Source organism: Apteryx mantelli, chromosome Z (assembly GCF_036417845.1).
Source record: "Apteryx mantelli isolate bAptMan1 chromosome Z, bAptMan1.hap1, whole genome shotgun sequence".
NCBI classification, from domain to species: domain Eukaryota; kingdom Metazoa; phylum Chordata; class Aves; order Apterygiformes; family Apterygidae; genus Apteryx; species Apteryx mantelli.
Window position 1 is genome coordinate 16300083 of NC_090020.1, and position 13892 is coordinate 16313974.

Sequence of the window (13892 nt, forward strand, 5' to 3'; positions counted from 1 at the left end):
CCACGGCCAAGGTCTTGCTATGTTCTGTGAACACCCACTAACAGGCAGTCCCTGTCCTAAAATTTGTACAACACATATAGACAAATAAGGGAAAGTGCCTTGCCTTCAGTCACATCACGGGTCACCAACAGCGCCAGGAATAACGCAGGAATCTCCTGTCAGTTACCAACTGGCAGTTCACTGCCTCTGTAATATTCAGCGTTGCATCCCTGTGCTGAATATAAAGCATTTATAAATGTGACCTCCACATTTCCCACAGCTCTTCTGCTAACTAACTGACTGATGGATCTCTGCATTCATTAGAGTTTTATGAAATGCACAGACAATACACAGAAGTTCCATTTTCATCTCATACACACATTACGGCAAAACAGTACACTCCCTTCATTCAGCTTATCTGCATGTTACTCTGCAGTCAGAGAAATAACCAGATCCACGAGGAAAGGAAAGAGAATCTAATCTCAGCAATTCTGACTGCTAATTTAAGATACTTAAAAATCTGCATCTCAAGCAAATCTCATTTTTTGTATTCAGTAAAATTCAGTGTGGAGGCTATCAGATCAGGCATCACCTTTCAGGACTGCATTTCATTTTATAAATTTTATAGAAGTGCCTGCCATATCTAGCATCATTATAACAGAATTTTCCATTCTTTCTTTATTCTGCACTCCTCTCAGCTTCATTGGGAGTTCATAGAGAACAAGAGCAGCCTACTGGGCTGTAAAACAGCAGCACTGAAAGAATTTCTTCCTTATCAGAAGAGGTAGCCCACTTGATTTATTCTCCATTTGAAGGTTCATTGCATAAGAATAGAAAATCTGCCTCCCTGAGCTTGGACTCTGGTATACTGACAAAGTCCCAAAGCTGAGGCTGAATAACTTCTCAGTCTACTGGATAAAGCAGCAACAGCAGATATGGATACCCTTTCTCCCTACCATTTCTCTCTCCTTTCTTCCAAACATCTTTATCTTTCATTTTCTTCTCTTTAGCTCCCAATCCTGAGTCTCCTTGTGCCTTTTCCGCTTTCTAACTCCAGGCGCTCTTTGTTTCTCCTTTGTAGAGATGGTTCTGTTCCTCTTGTATCCGTTGAAGAGGACACATCTGTGTAGAGGCAGAGTGTAAACTAGGTCAGTTTATGTGGCAGAGGAAAAAAAAAGTAGAATAAGCACCTTTTTGTACAACAATAAGGTTTCACATCAGTATGTGGCCCAGTTGTCAGAGAGGGTGAGCATCTGCAGTTCCCACTGACTTCCGAGGGTGGCCAGTGCACCTGGAACCGAGGCTGGTCCTCAGGGGTCACCTTCCTCAAAATGGTCTAACTCAGCTCATCCTGCTCTGAGTCCAGCAGTCCTCCTGCATGTACTAAAAGTTATGTTGCATTTGACTTTTGTGGGACCAAAGTGGGACTTTTCTACACCATGGTAGGAGCAGGTGGCACTGGCCACAGACTAGAAAACATTCTAAGTTTTGCAGTTCCCTCACAGGACTACAGCATGTAAGCCAAAGTTCAGATACTCCATAGCACTTCCTTGAGCTTTCCCAAGGGCATCATACTCTTCCCAGAAGCCATACTAGTCATATTTTCCTACATGTTCAGCACAACCGTGGGAGTTGGCCAGTTGTTGGGAGGAAGAATGAGGTGATCTAGATGGTGACAGATCCCTTTTCAGTTCACAGAGCACAAAAAGCAGACCTGAAAGGAAATGAGAGACAAGGAACAACCATTTCAGTATTAAAAATAACTACTCTTGTTGACCAATATTGGGGTAATCTGATTGATTTTCATACTCCTACTTTCACCTTTCCTTTCAGGGCAATATTGATGAATCTTGCCATTCATTAATTAGGCAAACATAATTTAACTTCAAAATTAGGGGAGGCTGCACTCTGGCAATGATTAATTCCTTCTTCCCTCTACCTGAAGCTGTCTGAAATGTTGTAAGCAATTCAGATGATAGCATTAACAAAATACATTTTTAAAACAAAACTTTACGACATAACTTTATTCTGCTTTTGTAGCTGTTAAAAATGCAAATTAGAAGCAAAAGGCAAAACTCATTAAAATATACATGATGAAATAGCATTTCGACTTCCTCTGTGGTGTATTAGTCATGTTCTACCTAGTTAATACTAAGTAAATGCATCCCTGCCATAAGGGAACAAAAATCAAAATTAAAACAGTATCAGGATCATTTGGGATATTGCTTTATCTAATGAAACAAAGTAAGGGTTGCAGTCACACAGTTCATCACAATTCTATACAAGGTCGGCAAGCAGGAGAGGAGAAAAAAATAATTCTTGTAAGAAAAAGGCAGGGGGTGGAAACCCAGGAAGCACCTACAAAGAGGAACTCTGAAGTAAGTTCCCCCTTTGGCAATGTAACATCTTTGACCGCTATGAATGTCACAGTTTTTTCTCTATAGTGCAGTATTGACAGTCCCCAAACCTTAAGGCCTTCAAAAAGCATGAGACTGGACTACACGTATTTTAATTATGTTCCTAAAGCCTGAAGGTGATTCTTGTTGATGCTGGTGAAGTTTTCTGCAACCAAGAGAGACTAAAATTTGCTACCCTCCTCCTTCTCCCTCCTTCTCTCATCATAGCTTGGCTTACTAGGTTTCTAGCAGCTGGCGTTCTTAAAAACTCACCAGATGTGCTCAGACCTGTGGATTTGTGATATATCCAAAACAGATGCAACACCAATACTCCTCTTTCTCTCTTTCCTCGGTAGCCCCACGTTGCCATTTGGACTGAAGAGCTCGCTGTGGGAGTATATACTCTTACACCTGTGCGGGTTGCCTAGACCAGTGAGGCAGGGTGGTGGGAGCAAGCAGGGATGCACGTTCATCCACTCTCTGCTTCAGTCAGGTGGCAGGGGCACAGCTTTCCTCTGGTGTCTGCCCCTTCCCTGCAAATAAGCTGGGGTGGATGGTATACTGCTCTTCGGGCACACAGCCTGCACAGCTGCACCATATCTCAGGACACAGGACAGAAGCCTTCTCTCTGGGTGGGTAACTGGACTGCGGACATTCCTGGGAACATTCCTGGGTGGTTGAAATACCCCTGCTTTGTCCCCCTCCCTGTCCCCCTGATGTGCTAGTGGTAAGTTAAAAATGTACATAAAAGAAGGCAGTCCCTGACCCAGAGAATTTACAGCAAAGTATGAAAGAGAGAAAACAGATGGCTACTGGCATATAGAATGGCAAGCAGTTCCCAGGGGCAAAGACCTTGCTGGGGTTTTATCTGTATCACACTCCATGCTTTAAAACACATACATTCCATAACAGGGTCTTGGCTACATATAGTTAATTACTAATATACTTTTTGTTAACCTTAACAGCACGAGATTATGTGTGTATGCATCTATTTCCTTATACCATTAGCTTTTATTACTAGCCTTTCACTATCACTGCATTCAGGTAGCACATGTCCATGCGTGTGTGCGTCTCTGTCCTTGAGATCTAACCAACGGATGCGGTAGCTGAATTATCAACAGTAGTGTGTAACCTCCCATTTTAAACCATGGCACCTGAAGACTGGAGGGTGGCAAATGTGACACCAAACTCCAATAAAGGCTCCAGAGAACTAAAGGCTTGTAAACCACATGCCTGTACTGTGCAAATACAGACATGATAATTGGGTTGGAATTAAAGGACACCTGGATTAATACAATCGATCTGGGAAAAGTCAACATAGCTTCTGTCAAGAGAAGCCCTGCCTTAAACAAACCGCTTGGAGGTCTCTGAAAGGGCCAACAAAAATCCTTATCCAAGGTGATCTAATTTCCCTATCAGACTGGATTTCTAAAAGGCCCCTGACAATGTACCTCACCAGAGGTTTTTAAGGAGACTAAGCAGCAATAGCATAAGAGGAAAAGTCCTAGCATGGATAAGTAAATGGTTAAAAGATAAAAAGGAAAGCGTGGAAATAAATGATCAGTTCTTGCAATGGAGGGAGGTCACTTTTACAGAGTTCTGCAAAGGTCAGGGCTGAGGCCTCTGCTGTTCAGTGTATTCACATGTGTCCTGGGAAAGGACTGAAACGGCAACATCTGTTGATGGTATTAATTTACTCAAGTTAGTAATATGAAGAAAGACTGTGAAGAACTACCACAAGGACATTATGAGGCTGCCTAGGCAATAAATGAAATTCCATGTAGATAAATGTGAAATGATACACACGAAGAAAACAATCCTGAATCACATCTAAAATTATGGGCTCTGAACTGGCCGTTACAGTCCAGGAATAAAATCTTTGGGCTATGAAAGATAGTTCCACAAAAACATGATCTCCAATGCTCAAAAGTCCTCATAAAACATTAAAAATTATTAAGAGAAAAACACTGTTGTGCCACTGTACGAACCCATGGTTTGCCCGCACCTGCAATACTGCATGCCTCTTTCATGTTGAAAAGGATCTATTCGAACAGGGCAGGAGGGCATCAAGGATGATCATAGGTACAGAACAGTATCAGGACAAAGCCCCACAGGTCTTCAGCCAGGAGAAGGAATGATGTGAAAGGACTATGGTACAGGTCTACAAACCCGTGAGCAGCAGGAAGGGAGGGTTGGGAGCTGTTCATTATCTCCAGTACAAGAGGTGAGAGGGTAATAAAGTATTCAGAACAAACAAAAGGCAGAGGTTCTTCATGAGAGTGGTGGCAGACCTGTGGGAATCCTTGCCCAAGCCTACTGTGGACGCTGCAAGTGCACGTGGATTCAAGAGGACACTGAACAAGTCCACGGAAGGCAGCTCCGCAGCTTGGGGGGGGGGGGGGGGGGAGCCAAACCGCACAGGCAAAATAGATAAATAGGTAGAAACAGAACCCCAGCCCCAAGCCCCAGACATCCAGCTGAGGAAACCCCCAGGACCGCGCGCAGCAGGAGGCCGGGCGAGCACCACGGGGAGCTCCCGCCGCGAAGGGGGGCAGGCCCGGCCCCACGGCGGGGCTCGCACCCCCCCGACGGCACCTGCAGCCCGGCCCGGCCGGCCGTAACAGGAGAGGGCTTGCAGGCAGGCAGGCAGGCAGGCAGGCAGGCAGGCAGGCTGCGGTAACCCGACCGCGCCGGGCCGGGGGGGGGGGGCCGGGGGCGGCACGTCCCGCCGGGCCCCGCGGAGCCTCCGCGCAGGGCGCAGCGCCCCGGCGGCACGGGACCGACGGGACACGACGGGACACGACGGGACGGGACGGACGGGGTGGCTTTGCCCCCTCTTCCTCGCGTCGGCGAAGGGGGCGGGCAGGGAGGAGAAAGGGGAGGAGGAGGAGGAGGAGGAGTAGGAGGAGGAGGAAGGGGGACCCGACGTGCCGGGGCTGCGCGCGGAGCTGGCGGCGCACGCTGGGCGCCGGCGGAGCGGGCGCGCTGTGGAGAGGTACCTGTGCGCGGGCGCGGTGTGTGCGCGGTGTGTGCGCGGTGTGTGTGTGCGCGGAGGGGAGCGGAGCAGAGGGAGGCAGCGGGCGCTGCGGCTCCTGGAAGTTGTCTCGCCCTCGGCGGGCTGCTGGCGGGGGGGAGGCAAGGTGAAAATGCAAGGAGGGGAGGGCAGCGTAGCGAGGGGGAAAGGCAAGAAGGGAATGCAGGGAGAGGAAGGGAAGATGGAAAGGCAAGCGGAGAAGGGAAGGAGGGGAGATGGAAATGCAAGGAGGGGAGACGGAAAGGCAAGGAGGAAAGATAGAAATGCAAGGAGGAGAAGGGAAAATGCAAGGAGAAGAAGGGAAAATGCAAGCAGGGAAGATAGAAGTGTAAGGAGAAGAAGGGAAAATGCGAGGAGGGAAGATAGAAATGTAAGGAGAAGAAGGGAAAATGCATGGAGGGACGATGGAAATGCGAGGAGGAAAAGGGAAGATGCAAGGAAGGAAGACAGAAATGCAAGGATGAGAAGAGGAAAATGCATGGAAGGAAGACAGAAATGCAAGGAGAGGAGGAAAAGCCAGGAGGGAAGACAGAAATGCAAGGAGGAGAAGGGAGAAGGCAAGGAGAGAAGGCGAAAATGCAAGGAGGGGAGGGGAGAAGGCGAGGAGGGAAGGGAGAAGGTGGCTAGCACCCCGCGAGGAAGGGTGGGTGAGGGCTGCCCTTCCCTCGCCCACGCGCGAGGCCACCGGGGCCCCCGCGCCCCGTGGGGCCCCGCCGCGGGGGGGCGGCGATGCCGCGGGGGGGCCCGGAGCGGCGTGTCGGGGCCCCCGCGGCCGGGCAGGGCTGCGGGCGGCCGTGGGGGGAGCTGGTAGCCGGGGGCTCGGTACGTCCTGAGAAACCTGTGACGCAATTATTTTTTAATCAGCATGTTTTTTTCATTGCTATCTCAGTTTTTCCCGGACTTCCCTTTTTGAACTGAAAATCTCCCTCGTCTTTGTTCCAAGTCTTTCTATTTTTAGGCCACTCTGACATAACAGAGCATGAGTTTTAAATATTTTATTTTATTTTTTATTCGTTTTCCACTTAGGACCACTGCAGTATAAACTTCTGAAATACTGGTGCCTCTTTCTAAAATGTTACTGAAATTATTACTAAGGTGGGCAGGCGGACAGCTACTGTGGATACGAATGTTTGAGCACCTGATGTCATTAATCATTAGCCATAAAAGAGCAGTCATAATATTGAACTTTGTTTTTTATCTTCAGATGAATTGCATATGAGCTCCCAGAAGACATACATTAGGGCAGTGAGTACCTTCCTAATGTTAAAAGAGGTAGAATAGATCCCCCAGTTCTGACTGTAGTAAAGAAATAAGCATGTTTTATTTTGAGCTGTGATTAACAGTTCAGCATTGTAATGATATCCTCTGATTCTAGCATTGTCTCATAGCTCTGGTATGTCAATTGGTATTCATGCTGTGTAAGTGTTTTGCAGAGGTTTTCTATCTGACAGGGATTTATTTCACTTTCACAAGTACATTTTCTGGTTTGACTAGCCTTAGGAACCCATCAAGGTATACATCAGTATTTGTGGTATTACATAGCCTTTTTTTCCTAAGGACTGCAAGTTATTTCGTCTGTTGTTAGATCATAGTTTTTATGTCCCTGCACACAGCAGAGAATGAAGTTGGAACTGAAATTGAAGTGTAAGTATATCTGAAAAGTCAATAACGGGTGGGTTTTATTCAGTTTATTTTCATTTTATAACTGAATGCCAGCCCATTTGCTTCCCTTCGATAGCCTCTGCCAAAATTATTTCTGCACAAATTTAAAATATTACATACAGATACTGCTTTTAGATAACTGGTAGGTTGTTTTTCATGTTAGTTTTCAAATGCCTGTCCAAGGTTTTATAGGTCCTGGGTGAGCTCTTAAGCAAATTAAGCCATATTTATAGGTGTCTTCTGATTGTGCAGTTAAGTAGTAGCTTTTGTGGTAGCCGGTGGTTATTTTCCTTCTTGGTGGATGAGCAGCATCAGTACTGAGAGATTTGTGTATAACTTCTGTTTATGTTACTCAAAATATCTATTGGCTTTAGCAAGAGTTTTGCCTCAGTAAAGAATACAAGATCATATGCTGTATAGCATGAGTAGTACATCCAGTAGAATCCCAAGCAATTCAGCATATATTAGCGTAGATCGTGGCATAAACTAATTTATGCCTGATTTGACTTGTCTAAACTGCAGAACTCATTTTTGCCACTGGAAACACCTGCTGATTTAGTGAGGTCTATTGATACTGTATTTATAGCAAGACATGAAGAGCTACATAATGAGACATCTAGAACTATCCCCACTATTTCCATTCACACTGTGATTTTCTCTTGTCAACACACTGCAGTACTGATTCTCAGATAGGCAGTTCTGACTTCAACTGACCAGCAATTAGTTCATTTGCAGTAGTAGTATAAACAGTTTCAAGCTGCCAGAATTTTCTTTTTTTCTTAAAAAAAAAAACCAAAACAGGCTTTGGTGGCTGTTTCTCCTCTAGCAATCTGTGATGAAGGGGCACTTCTTGGTTTTCGTGTGCACAGGATGTTTAATTACATAGAGTTGATCTTAAATTCTGTGTTACTTAGATACAACTTTTCATTGCTTATGTCCAGTTTCTAAGTTATAACAATACCCTCCATGGACTGCCCTCCCTTTTGAAAGGGAACGAAATCGGTTTTCCCTTGAGTGTGGTAGCAGCTATTATACCAGAGCAGAGAGGTGACGGGTTTTCCCCAGCCCCATGGTCCCAGCCAGGACCACAAACCCTAGGAGGAAGGTGCAGGACTCTCCAAAACTGGGTTAGTTCTTCTCCCCTCCCTGGGAAAGGTGCTTGATTTCCTTTAGCTCATGCCAAAGTATCTGTGCATTGAGTTTGTATTTGAGCAGATGCCCAGTTTTGATTTCCATTCACAGGTATCAGCCCAGCTTGGGTCTTATCCCAGCTTCCAAGAGAACACCTAATTTCTTCACTGGTTTAAGGTGAGACAGGTGGATTACTGGGTTATTCAGCCTTGCTGGTGGAGGCGTGCTTGCCTGCGTTGAACTGAGTGCTGTGGTACGAGGCACCGCATTGACGGGGCAGTAGCTCCTGTGGTCTGTAAGCCGTGCCATTTACACTTGATTCTTGTATTTGTTTAAATGCCAAAAGTTAGTGAATGCGCCCTAGCCAAATTCTGGGCCCAGATTCATTGTGGAGAAGTCCCTTCCCATACTACCGCCTGTTAGGAGCAAGTCTGATGAAATGGATATAGGTAGTCTTAGTAACCACATTATGTGAGAGAAGAAGTTGGCCTGCTGACTTACGATGCTCGCACTTGTCTGAGTATTGATTTGTCCTGTAGAGGTCTGTTCTTTAATTGAGTACTGACCTAGACCACTAGAGCACAGCTCTATAAAATTAAGTTTAATTATGAAATATAACAGCAGCACTGAATGAATGCCAGCAAATGCAGTTATATTTCTAATCTACATAATTCTTGTTTAGCTGTATGCCAAAATGGTCGATTTTTTTTTTTTTTGTTCTGCATCTGCACATTATAAGTTATGTCTGCAGAAATAATTTTAAAACAGGATGTGTGTGTCACCTGACTTCAGGCTGCATCACTCTGGTAAATTAGTATTCCACATCAGTCTATTTCATCCTTGCAAAGGATAAATTGCTAATTATTTGTGACAAGACAAATGCAGCTGAGCAAAGTTCAGAGTCTTCTAAACTGTGAACAGCTCATAGTGAGCAAATAGAAAGCGGTTATAGAAAATATGCGCTCTCCTACCTGGGATTGTTCTACTGTTATAGAATATACTTCAGAGTACACCATGATAGAGGGGGAAACTGAAGAATAATTCTGCAGTTAAGTCTTTACTGAGGCTGTAAACCTTGCATTTTTCCTCTATCCCGGGGTAGGTTTTCATCTCAGCCATCTAAAAATTAGGTGTCCAGTTTGAGTTGGTTCTGTAAACTCCTCTGTGGTCCAAGAACAGTGGAAAGTGCTTCCAGAGAATAAGTCATCTACTATATTTCAGATTGGGATGATTTTTTAAAATGCCTTAACAGCAACCTGTCTTTGTAGCCATCTAGGTTGATTGCAAGAATCCAGGGGTTGACTGAGATGGTATCTCAGGGCTTTTCCAACACTATTCTCTATATAATCAAGTGAAGATTATGACAAATCAGTACGGAATTGCATACGGAGCTTTAAAAAAAATGCATTGCATGTGGTAAGATACTGGGTTTACAGGAGAAAGCAGAACTGTGCCTTGAGAGTAATTCTTCAGAAAAGTGGTAGAAATACTTGAGAATAATAGGACTCAGTTGTTACATTGCTTGATATGATACTTTCATGTAATACACCGCAAAAATAAGAGTTTTCCCTAGGTATTGTTTAGCAGAGAGAATGTTTTCCTTAGTCCCTTATTAATAACAGAGAAAACCAATAATGCACTTAAGACAGAGCAAATTCCCTTCAAATAATGCAAATACCTCTTCAGGGGGTTAGGAAAGTTACTTTGAAAGACCTGCATTAGCTCTTGGGAAAACTTGTTATATGCTGCTGAATAATGAAAGTGTGTTCTGTTCCTTTGGGAATTTTCTTTTCAGTTTTATCTAATTGACTAAAGAGATGAATCTTCATGCAGTAAAGAAGGATACTTTTAGAGATTGGATTTTTTTTTTTTTCAGAATTTGATAATTCTACTGATTTCTTTTGTGGCTTTGAGCATCATAATTTCCCTCTTCTCCAATTTTCTATGTGTAAAACAGGAAAAAAGGCAGAAAATTTCCTGTGTGTAATTTTTTTAAATTCACTTCAGTGATGCGTGCTTCACAAATGAAAAGTTATCCATGTTTTGCCAACTTTTTTTTGCATATGTTTTTGTATAGCTTTATGTAGCATCTGTTTATAAAATGTTTGCGTGAAGCAGGAAAACTTTTTAAGGGTATAGCAGTGTAGTGGGTGTAATACTGCCAGTAAAAGGTGACTTAAATCTGTGTAGTTTACTCCCTTTTTAGGAACTGAAGCTTAACTGTTTACCAAAGTAGTGAGGGGAGTAATTTTCTGCCTGAACAGGGTCAATACACCTTCACACTGGCAACAGGACTGTAGGATTTAAACATAACAAAAAAACCACTACCACTGCCTCAACCACAGTAACTAAGTGCAACAGATTTCTTGAGGAGGTCTGAGTTCATACACAAATGTATACACAGGCATATGTAGCTTCCTTCAGGGACTGATATTGGACATCACAGCTGTTGTGTTTTATCCAGTAATTCCAAGAATTCAAGTGGTCATCTTGTGCCTCATAACTCTGGGACAGTAGCACCAGCATTAAGTTTGAGTTGAGCTTTTTAACAGCCTTTTTTTTACCTGGTGCTTTGGGGGAAAATACAGATCCATCTGTATACACACTTGAATTGCCCTGTTTCTGTGTCTTGTTGAAACTGGAGCAAGTTTAGTAGTGCCAGTTTAGGATAATTTCTGCACAAGATCGCTGAGATACAACCCACATCTGTCTTTTAAAAAACTTCATTTTTACTCCTTTTTTTAATAACTCTTCCTTGGCAGTCTTCAGGAAGACATTACACTAGAAATAGGTGCCAGCTGAAATGCACACCTGCATTAGCATCTTTCACCAAACCCCACTGTCAAACTAATAAAGAGCATATTAATGAGTAACCTTTTAATAAAAGTTGGGGGGCTTCTGCAGTAAAAAAAGAGAAGATTATTTTTGTCAAAAAAGGTGTGTTTCAGCCAGTAGTTTTTGTACAAACCTTTTCCCTTTCTTTTTTTGGTCTATTGGAATTTATCACAGTGCTCCTTAGCTTTTTAAGAAAGACAATGTGAAGACAATCTCAATTTTTTAAATGCTGTTCTATCACCTTTTCTTGTAAATAGGTCATTTTATTTCCAATTTTAGAGTTCCCTATTATCTATTACCCTGCCCCAAGAGTGAACATAAGAAAAGGTTTTTGCCTGTAATACTCTTGAGAACTCACATGTTGGTCTGGAAACTACTATCAATAAATCCATGGAGTCACTTAACCTGATTTTAGAACATTAAAAGTGCTTGCAAAGTGAGGGGCCCATTGGGGTGTGTGTCACAGTTTGAAGTTCCAACTGTTTGTATGCTTTTTAAATTGAGTTTTATTGGCACAGTTTATATTCATTAAAGAGGGAAAGAGTGGCAAGCAAAAGTCTCAAGAAAGGTCTGTGACTCACTTGCAGGAAGATCAGATGTGTGAAGAGGAAACATAACAACAAAAGTTCAAACAAATTCTCAGCTCTGTGCATTCCGGTTTCCAAGTGGTATTGTTTGAGATGTTTATGGCCCATGGCTGAGACACAACTGGACAAATGCTCAACAGCATTATGCTGCTCGATTGCATTCAGCCAAGCAATGTGTACACCAGTAAAGGAGTACTAGCCCTTCCTAAATAAAGACCGATCCAGTCCTCTTTTGTTCCTTGCTCCTGCTGCTTGTTTCCTTCATCAAAAAGGTGAAGAAATTCAGGCAAAGTTGTGACCTGATTGCATTATTTTTTTTAAGTCTTTTTCCTATCTCTGTTTATCTGGTGGTATCTTATAAATATTCAAACTATTTAAGACATGTCGATATTCTTCTATTGTGAGAGGAATGGATATACTGAATATACCAAAACTGACTTAAAACATTTTTTTAATCATTCATTCAGATCTAAGGAAAAGCATAAAAGTACCTCTTCTCATTTCAGATGCTGTTGTTTCCTTTGCTAGGAGCCTGGGTTTGTGCCTGCATGCATTTGATGCTCCCAGTCTCCAAGCTGCTTCATGTAACTGTATTTTTGAACTGCCTGTATTTTGTATTTTTACCTATATTATTCAGATTTGGTTCAGCTCTTGACGTTGTTTAGTTTAGAAGTGGCAAAGAAAGATATATTAGCTTCCTTCATATATCTTTTTGCCAGGGCAAGATTGTTCCTGTACAATTTCGGAGTCAGTGTGAGTCTCCTCTTAATCCCTGGCGAACAGCAGCTCTGAGGCAGCAGAGCAGTAGCCAAACTTTTGGGGAGTTTTTTGTAATTTAAGTTGTTCTACCTGAAATGCTTTAACGGAATCCAGCATAGACAGAAGATGTTGCAAGTCAGGCCTTTTTACAGTGTTTTTTTGTGGGCACTTTCACTACCCCATTTGGGCTTGTAATCCCTGCTGCCGTTTGTGGTTCCTGGGATAATATGTCTGTAAGGCCCAGGTATATGCTCATCATGGTTTATAAAATGTGATTATCGGCTTGGTTAACCAAGACAGAAGTGGCATGGTACAGCAGATCAGGACAACTGTTTATTGCCAAAGATTTCTAGTGAATATTTCTAGCTTTAAATTAAAAACATGTCATAATTAGTTGACAGTTTTGACCAGGATGCACATTAAGTCCTTAAATTTCTTGAAAATCTTTTTCCATTTAATTCATTTAGAGACATCAGTAGGGAGCTCGGGTAGTTTTGAAATTTCTAGGAGGGATGGGCTTAGGGAAGAAATTTCACATTTGGAGGTGTCATTAGAAGGCTGGCAACAGCTTACCGAGTCCTGGAGCCAGTTTCTGAAACTGTTATCACATAAGAAGGACTTTCCAGAATTTAGGTTTGAGGAACAGCTTATTCCACAGATGTTTTGCTGATTTCTTTGAGATAGGTAAAGGTATGAGGGTGAGGAGTGTCACAGTTGGATTCTAGCTGAGTGTTTGGTACATAATGCAGTCTTTCAGAGTTAGCTGGAAAATAACAGCCTTCAGTAGGATTACTGGTTGTTTCTTTTGTGGAGTTTCTAGCTCAAATCTTTTTGTCAGATGTCATCAGATTCCTTCTACTCTGAATAAACTTTTTAAGCTATTTTGCCTCTCCATTCCCCAGGCCTTTCCATAATTCAGAGGTTTCATTTATATAAGATCAAATGATTTGAGAGGAGAATGTCTTTGTTCTTCTCTGCTTCTCGTGGGATATGTGGGAAACCCAGAAGTTCAGCTTTCAGACGTTTCTTGCCTACTGTTCTTGTTGACTCTGGCAAGTTAGTATATCCTGCTGACCTGGAGAAAGGACATGACTTCTCTGCAACTAGCTGGGTAGGGTTTGTATGAAGCCATCTCCTGCTGGAACCCTGTTTTCTTTCTTTAAGACAAGGATGATAGGACTGTTCTCTTGGGTGCTCTAAGACTCTGGATTATCACAAGCTATGTGAAGGGAAATCAAGCCAAGTCAACACCCTGTGTTCTTAACCGTGTGAGCTGTCAGAAAAGGGGATTTTCCAGGATAGCCCGGGAGGGTACTGCAGACTCAGCACAAACTACCTGGCATGTAAATCTGTAAGCAGAAGAAACATACGTGCTATTTTTAAAGCATTCCTCTGCGTGACTGTGGGGCACGTTTCTATGTTCCTGCAGAACAGAAAACAAAACTAGGATGCTGAAAGTGCAGATGTTACAGTGAGTGCATCTCTGTTGTCACGTTAGGTACTAGTATA

The 13892-nt window shown here is 43.1% G+C and overlaps 1 long non-coding RNA gene across 1 annotated transcript in view; it reads left to right on the forward strand.

Annotated features, from left to right (window-relative positions):
• Positions 1-5344: 5344 nt before the first annotated feature.
• Positions 5345-13892, forward strand: part of LOC136995455 (uncharacterized) — a 74283-nt gene continuing 65735 nt past the window's right edge. Inside the window, exon 1 of the long non-coding RNA XR_010887044.1 lies at positions 5345-5370. This is a non-coding gene — a long non-coding RNA (uncharacterized lncRNA). The remainder of the gene's footprint in view (positions 5371-13892) is intronic.